Below are 13,898 nucleotides of genomic sequence, written 5' to 3'. Positions count from 1 at the left end.
CAAATGACTCTCATGAAGAAATTATTTTTAGTGAATCAAAAACACACATTGTGGCCACTATTATTTGATTCTGAAACAAATGATTTAAAAGAATCAGTTCTTTTTAGTTATTTAAAAAAATATTTGTGACCTCTATAATGTGATTCTTGAGCAAATGACTTTCATGAAGCAGTTCCCTTTAGTGAATCAAAAACATAGTGTGAACACTATTATCTGATTCTCCAACAAATGACTCTCATAAAGCAACTCCCTTTAATGAATCAAAAACATATAGTGTGAACACTGTAATCTGATTCTCCCACAAATGACTTTTATGAAGCACTTCTTTTTAGTAAATCTAAAACATGCAGTGTGATCACTGTAATCTGATTCTGAAAAAAAAAAACGACTCTCATGAAGCAGTTGTTTTTAGTTAATCAAAAACATCCACTGTGGCCACTATTATTGATTCTGAAACAAATGATTCTAATGAATCAGTTATTTTTAGTTACTCAAAACTTATTTGTGACCACTATAATCTGATTCTTAAGCAAATGACTTTCATGAAGCAGTTCTCTTTAGTGAATCAAAAACATAGTGTGAACACTATAATCTGATTCTCCAACAAATGACTCTCATGAAGCAGTTACTTTTAGTAAATCTAAAACATGCAAAGCAACCACAGTTATCTGATTCTTGAACAAATGAATCTCATGAATCAGTTCTTTTTAGTGAATCAAAAACATGAAGTGTGATCACTGTAATTTGACTCTGAAACAAATGACTCTCATGAAGCAGTTCTTTTTAGTGAATCAAGAACATACAGAATGAACACTTTAATCTGATTCTCGAACAAATGATTCTCTTGAAGCAGTTCTTTTTATTGAATTAAAAACGTATTCTTCAGTCCTTAAAATAGCAAAAGTGGATTTGGACATGCCCTTTTGCGCCATGTGCTTTAGCCCTTGCACCTAGATCATTAAATAGAGCCCACAGTGTGAGCACCATAATCTGATTTTCGAACAAATGACTCTCATGAAGAAATTATTTTTAGTGAATCAAAAACATACAGTGTGGCCACTATTATCTGATTCTGAAACAAATGATTCTGATGAATCAGTTGTTTTTACTTACTCAAAAACTTACTTGTGACCACTATAATCTGATTCTTGAGCATATTACTTTCTTGAAGCAGTTCCCTTTAGTGAATCAAAAACATACAGAATGAACGCTATAATCTGATTCTCAAACAAATGACTCTTATGAATTTGAACAAAATTCATTGTGTGTATGTGTGTGTTATAGAGAAAAATAAGTAATTTAGATAGTATGTCCAAATTTTTCCTTACTTATGAACGATTTTTGAAGGAATGAAAATAAATTATAACAGTTATTAAAGCCCAATGAGCACTGAGTCAAGTTAAAAAAAATTCCAATGTTTTTAGTTTGCTTGGTAACACATTAAACAGAATGTGGAGTATTAAAAAAAAATCCAGATTCCAATCACTAATTCCACATCATTTAATTGTGAGCTACCCTTAAACCCTCATTCAATACAGCACTAAATCAAACAAAATGCCTTGAAAAGATTTCTGACAGAAGCGTGGGACCAGGCTAGACATGATATTGCTGGTTTATCACAGGGAGCAATCAGTCACCCTCAGACAGGTGTGGTGTGTGTGTGTGTATGTGTGTCAGTCCTGCCCCGCCAATAACTGCCCCAAACATGCCCCGCTAGTCAAAGCAAAAATCACCTCAAACAAATGTCAGGAAGTTGGCGAAATCGTTTCCAGGTAATGGTGACTCATTATGTACCCACCAAATCATGATCATTCAATCTTGCTCTGCACATGCAAAAATATCTGAGCAACAGTTTGCTCTGGAGCTCCAATGTCAAACATATAACCCCAAAAATGTGTCTGATACAGGATGATTCGAACAAATAAAGTAAAATAACCATTACTAAAAATATTAAAAATCAAAACATTTTTAAAACGTGATTTCGAAAGTGAAGTGTATTTGCTATGGTATCTTATTTAAGATGCATCTGGATGAGAGAAGGATGGAGAAAGTGGAAAGTGTGTGGTGTATTATCTACAGTAATATTTGCTATATACTATATTTCACACTGTAAAAAATTATATGATTAATAAGTGTTAACAAATGTGATTTTTTTTGTTAATTTAACATTAATAAACCTAGTTAATCGTGTTTTTAACTTATTTTTTCTAAGTTCCTGAAGCTGATTTAAGTAACTAAGTTTAAAATGACTCATAAGTTTAATTTGATTAAGGTTGAAAATTCTAAGTAATTTTTTCACAGTGCAGATGAATGGTTTGAATGAATGATTCAATAAATCACTCATTAAGATGAGGACTTTGCGCCTCCTGCTGGCCATTTAGTGTAATTTATTTGTATCTGTGACTAGCCTTGAAGGGCTTCTTTCTGGCCCTTTAAAGGGGTGGTCCAAAGTGTATTTTTAAGGCCTGGTTGTGTATATAGGATGCAAAGCAATGTGTGCTCATGCTTTTTATGTAGAAAATCATGTTACTTTTTCATATATTTTACTTTAATTATATACTGCTACTCAGCTAACATGAGAATGACTCCAAAAGCCCACCCTAAAGAGGCTCTGATTGGTCAGCTAACATAATATGCTGTATTGGCGAATTGGCTCCACGTCACCAGGATCTTTTGCGCTGTGTAAACACAGTCAGTCAGAGTAGCTGTTAGACTGTGCCTGAATCAAACAGAAAATGACACGGAGGACACAGCTGAACCACACGCCTGCTCTCTCTAATTAAATTTGACAAGTATCTTTCACAGTGGTTATGGATTAGGTATAGCTCAAAAAGTATAGTTTAAAATGATATCAAAAATATAAATTGTACCCCTTACTGCTTCTTGAAGTTCAGTAAGATCTAAGTAGAGATCTGTAATCTCAGTTTCTTTGCAAATCCTCTCGTGGACATGTTTATATTCATTAGTACTGAGGCATAATACACACCTGTTAATCCGTATCTGTGAGAGAAAAAAATCTTGCTTCGTCGTGTTGTGGTGGGCCTCAAAATCACTGGGATGGATCCTATTTTAATGTCAGAAAATAAAAAAGATGTGTTGTGTTTATCAGTCTAATAAAACTGTGTACACACTATAACTACACACAGTTTTGTCCAAACTGCTTCCAAATGCTGAATTTGCATTATAGGTGCCCTTTAACATGACAGTACCAGCACAAAATTTAGTATAAATATTGTTATAGTATAAAAAACAACCCAGGCTCATTCTGAAAACGTAGTCCCGTGGACATTCCCGGGAGGTACGTAATTTTGCAGTTTTTGTTTTCGCGAATCCGCGAGAAGCCACTGTGTACGTTTTTTTGCATCTCAAATGTCTCTCGCGAATGCCGTTCACGCCTGTGCTGTTCTCGTGTAAACCCACCAGAGGTCGCTGTCGACCGATGATTGAGTGGGCTACCGGCCAATCGACCGACCCACTCTCCTCTTTCTCTAAACCCAACCAGTTTTACAGATTGACCCGCCCACCCACTTACTTCCTAAACCCAATCGACGATTTACAAAAGCCGTCCAGAAAAATAAAAGCCCTCGTCTGATTTTTACCACGTTTTCGGATTTCACCACATTCTCACTCTGTTGTTCATTCTGGATTCTGTTTTTGTCTTACCTGGTTTCTGGAACCGCTCTTCCCCAGACTCGAACCCGGTCATTGTCGTCGTGGTCAACTTCTCTCTGTATCTCAAGTCTGCAGATGAGCTAACTGAACAAACTGGTTGCGGCGGGAAAGCCCTCCACACAGAGGTAAGCGGTCAGCCGGTAAGCGCCAAAAGAAACGGCGTCATACCGCCCCGTAGCATTCGCTTATAAAAATTAAATGCAGCCATACGTACTTCCGGCTATGTACTAACATGCCTAGAATGAACTAACGTCATTTTAAAAGAAGAGTTTTCCAGGATTCTTGCTATTATGTTGTGGTTTGTATTGTCAATAATAATAATAATAATGTACTTGTAAGCAAACTAAGATTTATTGACATTTCTCAACATAATCTGAGTTTGAGTCCGGATCTTAAAAATTGGCAGGCTCCTAATCATCACCCTTCACTGCTGAAATGGTGGTATTTCAGGGCTGATATCACCCTGTGGTGCTTTTGCCTGATCCACTGACAAAAGGAGCTTTGTGTGAAGTGAATGTGAACCTGCAACAGGACTCTTGGCGTGTGTCTTAATCCGGGGAAACTGGTCTGTTGTAATGTTTGATCTGCTTGTTTTTGTCAGCATATTCATATTTGACTTTCGCATTACTGCGGTTAACGTCTTTGTGCTGCACCGACATGCTTACCTCTGATCACATATGACTTTTAAAACAAGTATTGGAACAAGTAAAATTTTCTTTGAGGGGAAACACTCAATCGTGAATATTTCCTGGTCTAAAATTATATATTTCTTTTGAAATTTACATATTTATAATATATTTTTTTTAAAGGCTTTTAAACTGTATGAAAAACGTTTGCAGTCCAGGGTGCGTTTTTACAATGAAAATGCGTTATCAACTAATAAACTATTATTATTATTATTATTATTATTATTATTATTATTATTATTATTATTATTATTATTATTATTATTATCATTAATTATTATCATCTTTAATTCTATTACATGTATTGAGTAAAAAGGCAACACAGTTATGTTTATCTATTATATATATATATATATATATATATATATATATATATATATATATATATATATATATATATATTAGGATTTAATAGTTTTTTATGTTTATTAATAAATAATAATTATATTATTTATTATATTTATATTATTTTAATATACTTTTTTTATTCTTATGATTCAGAAAACAAGTGAACTTTTACCTCAAAACGTAACATTTACAGTTACACAGCATATGTAAAAACAACAACACGTCCCAGATATAGCATGCTTGTTCCTCATCAGTTGAATCTTCTGAAGCAGTGAGTGATGAAAGCTGCCGTCGGTCTGAAACGCTCAGCTTCACATCCGCTCGGACACATGAAGGAAGCCGTATGATGTCCACAGTAATTGTCTGGAATGCAGAGCAAAGGTCAAAGTCGCTTGTAAATTCCTGTGTCACTGATGCGAGGCGTTTTCGTTTTTATGATAAACATGCACATTGGAAATAATGCAAAACAGAAAGCAGATATGTGTGATCTGTAACATCAAAGCATGGCGTCACCAGACTCTATTTCAGCCCCACAGCTTTTTTTTTTTTTTTATTGATACTTCCAAGGTTATGGAGTCGCTTTTCATATTGGCAGAGGGCAAAAACTGAACAGCACTCATCTATTTTACTATTTTAAAACATAAATAAATAAATAATAGGCAACGCAGTGGTGCAGTAGGTACTGCTGTCGCCTCACAGCAAGAAGCTCGCTGGGTCGCTGGTTTGAACCTCGGCTGGTTCAGTTGTCGTTTCTGTGTGGAGTTTGCATGTTCTCCCTGCGATTGTGTGGGTTTTTGGGTAGGCTAAATTGTCCGTAGTGTGTGAATGTGTGTGAATGAGTGTGTAGATGTTTCCCAGAGATGGGTTGTGGCTGGAAGGGCATCCGCTGCATAAAAATGTGCTGGATAAGTTGGCGGTTCATTCTGCTGTGGCGACCTAATAAAGGGATTAAGCCGACAAGAAAATGAATGAATGAATGAACAATTGATAATATAAAAGATAACATTAAATCGAGCATGTCTCATTCTGCAAAAGTAAATTTACATGGAAAGGGGGAGGCATGTGCGCAATAACCATTTTATCCGGATTGTTGTTTGACAGTTGATAGAGAATTATTTTATATTGGAGGTGATTAAATTATTGGTGGATACATTTAAATAATTCTGGATATTGGTGAGGACATGTCCCCTTTGTCAGCACTAATTCTACACCCTTGGATGTAATGTAATGTAATCTAATGTGTGTTTATACAACGCATTTATCATGTATGGCTATACACCCAAAGCACTTCACAATCATGAGGGGGGTCTCTCCACACCACCAGCAGTGTGCAAAATCCACTTGGACAACAGTGCCATTGCGCTCACCACACACCAGCTATTGGTGGAGTGAAAAGACATTAGCCCCTTTCACACATACAGACCTTTCTGGAAAGCTATTGGCAATTTTCCGGAAAGGTCTGTATCACTGAAAAAAGTGTTGCATGCAGAACTGTTGCAAACAATTTATTTGTGTTGATTTTAAACAATCAAATTAAATTAAATAATGTTCAGCTTAATTTGTTTGTTTAAATTCAACACAATTGAATTGCTTACAACCACTTAACATACAAAAATTGTGTAAATCCAAAGAATCATCTTTGATTAATTATTTCAGTGTATATGTGAACAGGCCCTTTTTGAAAATATCGATAAATTCGTTCTGGCTATTTTCCGGAAAAAGAAGTTGTAAGATTACCGGAAGTTTGCCAGAATGCTGCGCTTTGTGAACGCAGAAGGAAGAGCGCGTGCACGTCTAGAACGCGCTGACGTGAAACGTCTACTTTAGCCAATCAGAACAGTCAGACGCATTCACGTCCGCGCGGTTTATGAAAGTAAAAGACTTTCAATATTTTTCCAGACACATTTAGCTGCTAGATGTTAGTCAGATAACGTTTCTATGTTTCTTCTTAATGCCAACTTTGTATATAACTATCAATAAGATGCTTATGATAAGCCGTTGTGTGTTTACCTTCAAGCTTTGCTTCCAGTTACCTGACGCCTCGCGTGTGCCTGTGAAGCAGCTGGTGAGCGCCAGCACACACACATATCATGTGCATCTCGACATGCGAAAGTGTTTCTCTGTATGTTTTCATCGAAGTTATTCACAATACTGATCCATTCACAGAGTTTGTAATGAAGTCAAATGTTTACAAATACAAGCGCAGCCGTTTAGAGCTCATTTCTGGTTACTGATGTTAGAATTTACCGGTACTTTGGAATGGATGTGTGAATTGTCATTTTCGGAAAAATTCCGTAACATCAAACAGCGCTTTTTTTAATTTACCAGTAAAGTTGTTCCGGACATTTTCCGGACATTTACCGGTATCACTGTGTGAAAGGGGCTAATAATAGAGCCAATTTTGTAGATGGTGATGATTGGGAAGCCATGATGGATAAGGGCCGCTGGAGGGAATTTAAAACCAGGGTTACACCACTACTCTTCACAAAAAGTGCCATTGGATTTTTATTGACCACAGAGAGTCAGAACCCATCCGAAAGACGGCACTCACTGCCAGTATAGCGTTCCCTTCACTATACTGGGGCATTGGGACTCACCAGACTGCTGACCTCACTAACACCACTTCAAACAGCAACCTAGCTTTCCCATGTGGTCTTCCTTCCAGGTACTGACCAGACGCAGCCCTGCTTAGCTTCAGTGAGTAACCTACACAGGAAAATGACAGTGACAGCGGAAACGATGGTAACAGAAGAAGTTAAATGATAACAATAACAAATAATAAATAAGATTAACAATAAATAAATACATATAAAACATTAAAAAAAGAAGAAAAATAAATACAAAAAATAAATACAGCACAAATATAGCAAGAAGAAAGGAGGACTTCTAAGAGTCTAAAGCAGGTCGCACACCAGAAGCGCCATGTATTTTAGAATTCTAAACATAGGTTTCTATCAGGATACACACACCGGCGCCGCAAGTCGGCGGCTGTCGGCGGCGCCCGGCGACGGCTCAGGACGCAGTTCATTTTTCAGCAGCGCCACAGAGTGCCATCTGATTGTTTCATGTTCAATATCCTTCGAATGTGCGCGTCTGGTGTGTGATACTTTAAACTGTCATGTGCACGCCGTGTCGCGGCGCCGAGCGGCGCTTCTGGTGTGCGACCTGCTTAAGTCTAAGAGATTTAATATCATCGATTTAAATTTTAAAAATGTGAAAAATGAAGCTGCAAATTCCAGAATTTTTGTTTGTTAATGAAATATACTGCTCAAAAAATAAAGGAAACACTTAAACAACACAAAATACATCTAAGTGTTCTCTTTATTTTATTTCCTCTATAAAAAAATAAAGAGATGAATAATGTAGTCCTCTGGAAGCCTATATAAGTTTTTACCTTTATAATATCAAATAATCGGCTTGTAATCAAAAGGGACTGGAAGAAACAATGTACCAACATGAAGGTATAAGTTATATGTGAACCAGAGATTTGTCTTCAATTTTAGAAAAAGAGCAAGAACTATCTTGTGTTGTGAATGTAAAGCACAATGTGATGCAGTGTTGTGTCCCCTTGTGGTGCATTGATGAATTATTATAAGCTAAAAACACTCACAGCAGCATGGACTGTATATGACCCCTGTTTTAAAAAAAGACAGTCTGCAGGCTATTGATGGGAACATTGCATTACTTTTGGTAAGACGTTAGATAAATAAAGGCCAAGAGATGAAGACTGGAGTGAAGTGCAGAAGCAGGATCAGGACAGTGTTATTCAGCAGAGCACGACCGATTCTCTAAACAGACTGTAAATTACACAGTTCACTGCAAACATTTGCCTATCCAGCCAAAGGAAATCAGTGAACATCAGCAGAAATATTTCCACTCATAGGAAATGAATGCTCTATCTAATTCGTATGATGGTAATATATTATTATTATTTTTTTGTAAATCATTACTTTATTTTTGTGTTTATTAAAACAATTAATAAATAAATATCGATAATAATAATTGTTATTATAATTTTTTTTGTATATTTACACATTTTTGCATTAATCAGTTTAAATTATATTATATATTTTGGGAGAAATAGGGGCACAATGTTTTGTTCATTTATCATATTTAAAAAAATAAAATAATAATAATAATCATTAAAAACTTATTATTATTATTATTATTATTGTGTTGTTGTTGTTGTTGTTGTTGTTATATTAGTATTATAACAATAATGCCAATATAACAATAAGTATAATAATTATTATTAACAATAATAAAAATTATTATTATTATAATTATTATTAATAACAACAAAAATTTTGTATAATGACATGTTTTGCATTCATCAATCTAAAAATAATATGTTTTGGGATTTGTTATATTTTATTTATAGGCATTGAATAATAATAATAATAATAATAATAATAATAATAATAATAATAATAATAATAATGATAATAATGATAATAATAATAAAAACTCATTCATTTTCTTTTTGGCTTAGTCTCTTTATTAATCTGGGGTCACCACAGCGGAATGAACCGCCAACTTATCCAGCATATGTTTTACGCAGCGGATGCCCTTCCAGAAAATCATTTGCTTTATAATAATAATTGTAATTGTTTATTTATTTATTTATTTATTTATTTATTTATTTATTTATTTATTTATTTGTTCGTTTGTTTGTTTATTTGTTTGTATAATGACACACTTTTGTAATAATTCTTATACTCTATTATATGTTTTGAGTGAAAAAGCAGCACAATAATTTGTTCATTTAATATATTATTTAGGATTAAAAAATTTATTAAATAAAAATAATAAAATCCTATTTTTTTAAGCTTAAATTGCAATATAAATAATTACATTGGCTAGCCAAGGGAACAAACTAATTATTATTATTATTTTTATTATTATTATTATTATTATTGTTATTATTATTATTATTATTATTAAAAGTAGTAATAGCTGTTGTGGTATAGAAGAAGATGTTTTTTGTATAATATTAATATTTAGTGAACATTGTATAACAATAATCTATCAATTTGGGCATTTAGTAATTAAATAATATTTATTGGGAAAATAATTTGCTTTATAATAATAATTTTATTTATATATTCATTTGTTTGTTTGCTTGTTTGTTTTAATTGTTTGCATAATGACACATTTTTACACACATAATTCTTAAATTCAATTTTATGTTTTGGTGAAATCGCGGCACAATAATTTGTTATTTATTATATATTTTTATAGGCATACAAAAAAAAATTCTTATTATTTTTAAAAACAACAACAAAATGATTGTGTTATTATTATTAATATTATTATAGATAAAAATAATCACTAATAAAATAATTATTAAAAGCGTATTATTAATAATGTTATTTATATATTAATTGAGCAATAATACAACTAAATAATTGCTATGCTAGGTCTGGAAAATACAGCCTACTCGTTGACTGAGCTACAAACCAGAAAGCCACAACTATAACAAAAAGTACCTGAACATGTACAAAGACATCTTGAGAGCAGTTGTTAAACACATTGTCAGACGAATCTCTTTATAAATGATATTCACTGTCACGGGTGGTCTGGCTGATAGCAGATGTGTGCAGTTTCAGTGACACCGTGTCTCATCTGATTACAGTCACACTACACAAAAGAGCCATTACTGTTACATAATATAAACTGATAAACGACAAACACACGCTGAGTCACAGATGTTCAAACAAGCTAAGCTGGGAACATTTAAAACCCACAAGCAAGTGAGAATGAGTGCTAAGTCTAAATCATTCAGAAATCATTTCACACTGGCAGAAGTTAACCCTTGTGCTCTGTTCAAATTGTCTACCCTTCTGTTTTGTTCGGGATGAAAATATCCACTGAATTAAGCTGCTGTGAAACTGCATCAGATTAATATTTTTTCTTTTTTTTTTGCATTAATCTGTTAATCAACCTCAGTTCTGATCAAAACTACTAAATTATTTAGAAAATGACAGGGTTTTAACTCTTTAATTGCCAAATTTACTAATAATGTCAGTGATTTGGTGAAAAAAACACACACAAAATGACGTATTTTCAATATAAAAAGTAATTGTGCACTATTTTTTTTCTTTTATCACAGTCTTGGACATGTGAAAGATTAGTAACAACATTGGCTTTAATGCATTGTTAGATTTTTATTTTTTCTCTATAAACTACTGTTGTTGGCTGTTTTTGCCCCATTGACTTCTGTTATAACCACATTTGATGGTGCATGAATACACAGTCTTTGTTTATGTTTACTACATGTAGTTCTAAGAGCTGAAATGCATATTTTGCATATTTGCATATTTTGATTTTGCATATTTATTTTGAAAACAAGTCACATGTGAGTAAACTCTCCTCACATTTGGTCAGTTTCACAGGTTTATTCCAGCTATCAGGGGAGGTGGTGGTTTGGTGGTGTTTGACAAGGTACGCGCGTCGTGTCTGAAGAGCGAGGAGGGAGAAGATTCATGATGTACTTGAGGACCAGGAGGGAGATGCACCATTTCTGGAAGATTATCACTCGTTTGCGGGCATCCTAGAGTTTCTGTGCATACGAAACTTCCGTGAGATGTGGGATGTCCGTTGAATGACCTCCCGCCCTACTCATAATTCTCTTTTTATTTAGCCGTATGCCTATTACACATCCATAAAACACTGTGATATAACCGAGCTCGGATTGTATCGCTTTCTCACTACAATCAATCCGCTCCAGAGTTTGTTTTAATCGTGCCGAGACCACCTCATTCAAGTGATCTCAGAGCGATTGATTTGGCGCTGATCCTATAGCGCGATGGGGGGTTTTACATATGGCAAATGAACCGCGCTAACTGGGCAAACGAGATACGTTCCGAAACAAAAGTGTAGGTGTGAAAGCACCCAAAGCTTAGGCACAAGCCCATCTAAAGGATTAATGGTTCCAACTGATGGTCAACAATAACAATTACAAATTTTACCTCTTGATTATGATTATATGGTGTCATGGTTTTGCAATGATAAAAAAATGGATACAATCGAAGTCAAGGGGGTAAAAACAGCCACCAACGGTAAATTAGGGACAAAAATGAAAATCTGTCAAAAACAATGCATAAAAGGAAATGTTGTTTCACACGTCCAAGACTGTAATAATGGGTTAAAAAATCCTCTCCACAATTACTTTATTTATGAAAATTACTTTACTTTGTGTGTTTTTTTTCACCAAATCAGTGACATCATTTTTGAATTTGGCAATTAAAGATTTAAAATCCTGCAATTTTCTAAGCAATTTGGTAGTTTTGATCAGGAGGTTGATTAACAGATTTATGCAAAAAAAAAGTAAAAATATTTATCTAATGTATTTTTACAGCAGTGTAATTCAGTGTATGTTTTCTTCCCCAATATAACAAAAGAGTAGTAAATTTGCCCAGAGTGTAATGTCGAGTTTTTAAACAAAATTCAAAGCATTTTCCAAAAATATGCGTCAAAAAAGGATTTGGCACCAAAGATCATTCTGCTGGCTGAAACACAGAAAAGATTACAGCCATATTAAGACTTAAAATCACCCCAGAGGATGAAAACATCCCTAACAGTCTATAAGGGTTCAGGAAGCTGTAGTAGACGAAACATCCATGAGACAACAAACATGAGAACTTCCCATAAAGAAACTGAGGACTTAAATAAATAAATACATTCGTCTGAAAAAAACATCTTGTCGAAATATTGTTTATGTTTAGATTGGAGTTCAGGAAATTCCATCCAAGTTGCCAGATTCAGATTTATTATATAGCCTAATGCTAGGTAGGTCATATTCTAGGTGTCTTAATCATTAAACAAATTATTAGTCTATAATTTAATGGAATATGCTGTTAAAATAATATTTCACATATAAAATGGAATTGTTATACCAGCCCACTTCTACCACTGCTACTTTTAAGTAAATGTCATTCATTTTCTTTTCGGCTTAGTGCCTTTATTAATCCGGAATCGCCACAGTGGAATGAGCTGCCAACTTATCCAGCAAATGTTTTACGCAGCAGATGCCTTTGCAGCTGCAACCCATCTCACCCACACACACTCATTCACACTCATACACTACGGACAATTTAGCCTACCCAATTCACCTGTACCGCATGTCTTTGGACTGTGGGGGAAACCGAAGCACCCGGAGGAAACCCACACGAACGCGGGGTAAGTAAATGTCATGACAATTTATTATTGTCAGGCTATTAATGATATAACATTAGTAGCCTATTATTATTATTAATAATATTTTTTGACAATTTTTTTTTACAAAAAATATAATTAATAAATTATCAACATGCTTATTTTGGTGCTCCCTTGCATATCTATTATACTATTCTAGGGTAACAATAATAGTAATTATTTATTTATTTAACTTATTTATTTATTTGTTTGTTGATGATATAATAAGCACAGTACATGTTTTTTATTTAGCCTTTGTATCTTTTTTCCTAAATGCTTAATTTTATTAAATACTGTAGAAGGTGAAATTATTAGTCCCTCAGTAATTTGTATTCTATTTCAGATATTTCCCAAATGCTGTTTAATGGAGAGACGTTTTTTCCAACACATTTTAAGCATACATATTTTATTAACTAATTTAAAAGAACTAATTTGTTAGTACATGACAGGACAGTACAAAATATTTTAATATTTTTCAAGATACTAGTGTTCATTGTAATTAAAAGGCTTAACAAGTTAGGCAAGTTAGGGTTATTAGCCAAGCCATTTGACAGCAGAGGTTTGTTTATAGCCAATAAAACTGAAAAAAATCTTCTTCTTCTTCTTCTTCTTATTATTATTATTAATATTATATTCTAAATGATTTCATTTCAGCCAAAACAAAGAAGTAATAAAGTAAGAGACTTTCTCTAAACGAAAAAAAAAATATTAGAAATACCTTGAAAATCTTAAAATCAGTGAAGAATTCATTCACTGGTGAGCTAATCATTTTCCCCTCAACTGTAGCCTAAATGCGCTAGCGTATGTGTTATTAAACGTTTAAATTACTGCAAAAGCTGTATCTTACTAAACATAAGGCCAAAGACCTTCAGTCAGAATATCATTGTATGATCTGTTTGGTCACAAAATAATAATAAAAACGACATACTATTGCAAAATTACACTCTTTACTGCCTGAGTTATTTCCCAGTACTGGGTTGCAGCTGGAAGGGCATC

General features: G+C 33.8%; 1 long non-coding RNA gene across 1 annotated transcript in view; it reads right to left on the bottom strand.

Moving 5' to 3' along the window:
• LOC147838080 (uncharacterized) overlaps nucleotides 1-13,898 on the bottom strand; it is a 982,747-nt gene that overhangs the window by 832,920 nt on the left and 135,929 nt on the right. The window lies entirely within an intron of this gene.

The sequence above is a fragment of the Danio rerio genome, chromosome 24, assembly GCF_052040795.2.
Source record: "Danio rerio strain M-AB ecotype USA chromosome 24, GRCz13ab, whole genome shotgun sequence".
NCBI lineage: Eukaryota > Metazoa > Chordata > Actinopteri > Cypriniformes > Danionidae > Danio > Danio rerio.
The sequence above is the reverse complement of the archived record's forward strand: the minus strand, read 5'-3'. Positions and strand labels throughout refer to the sequence as shown.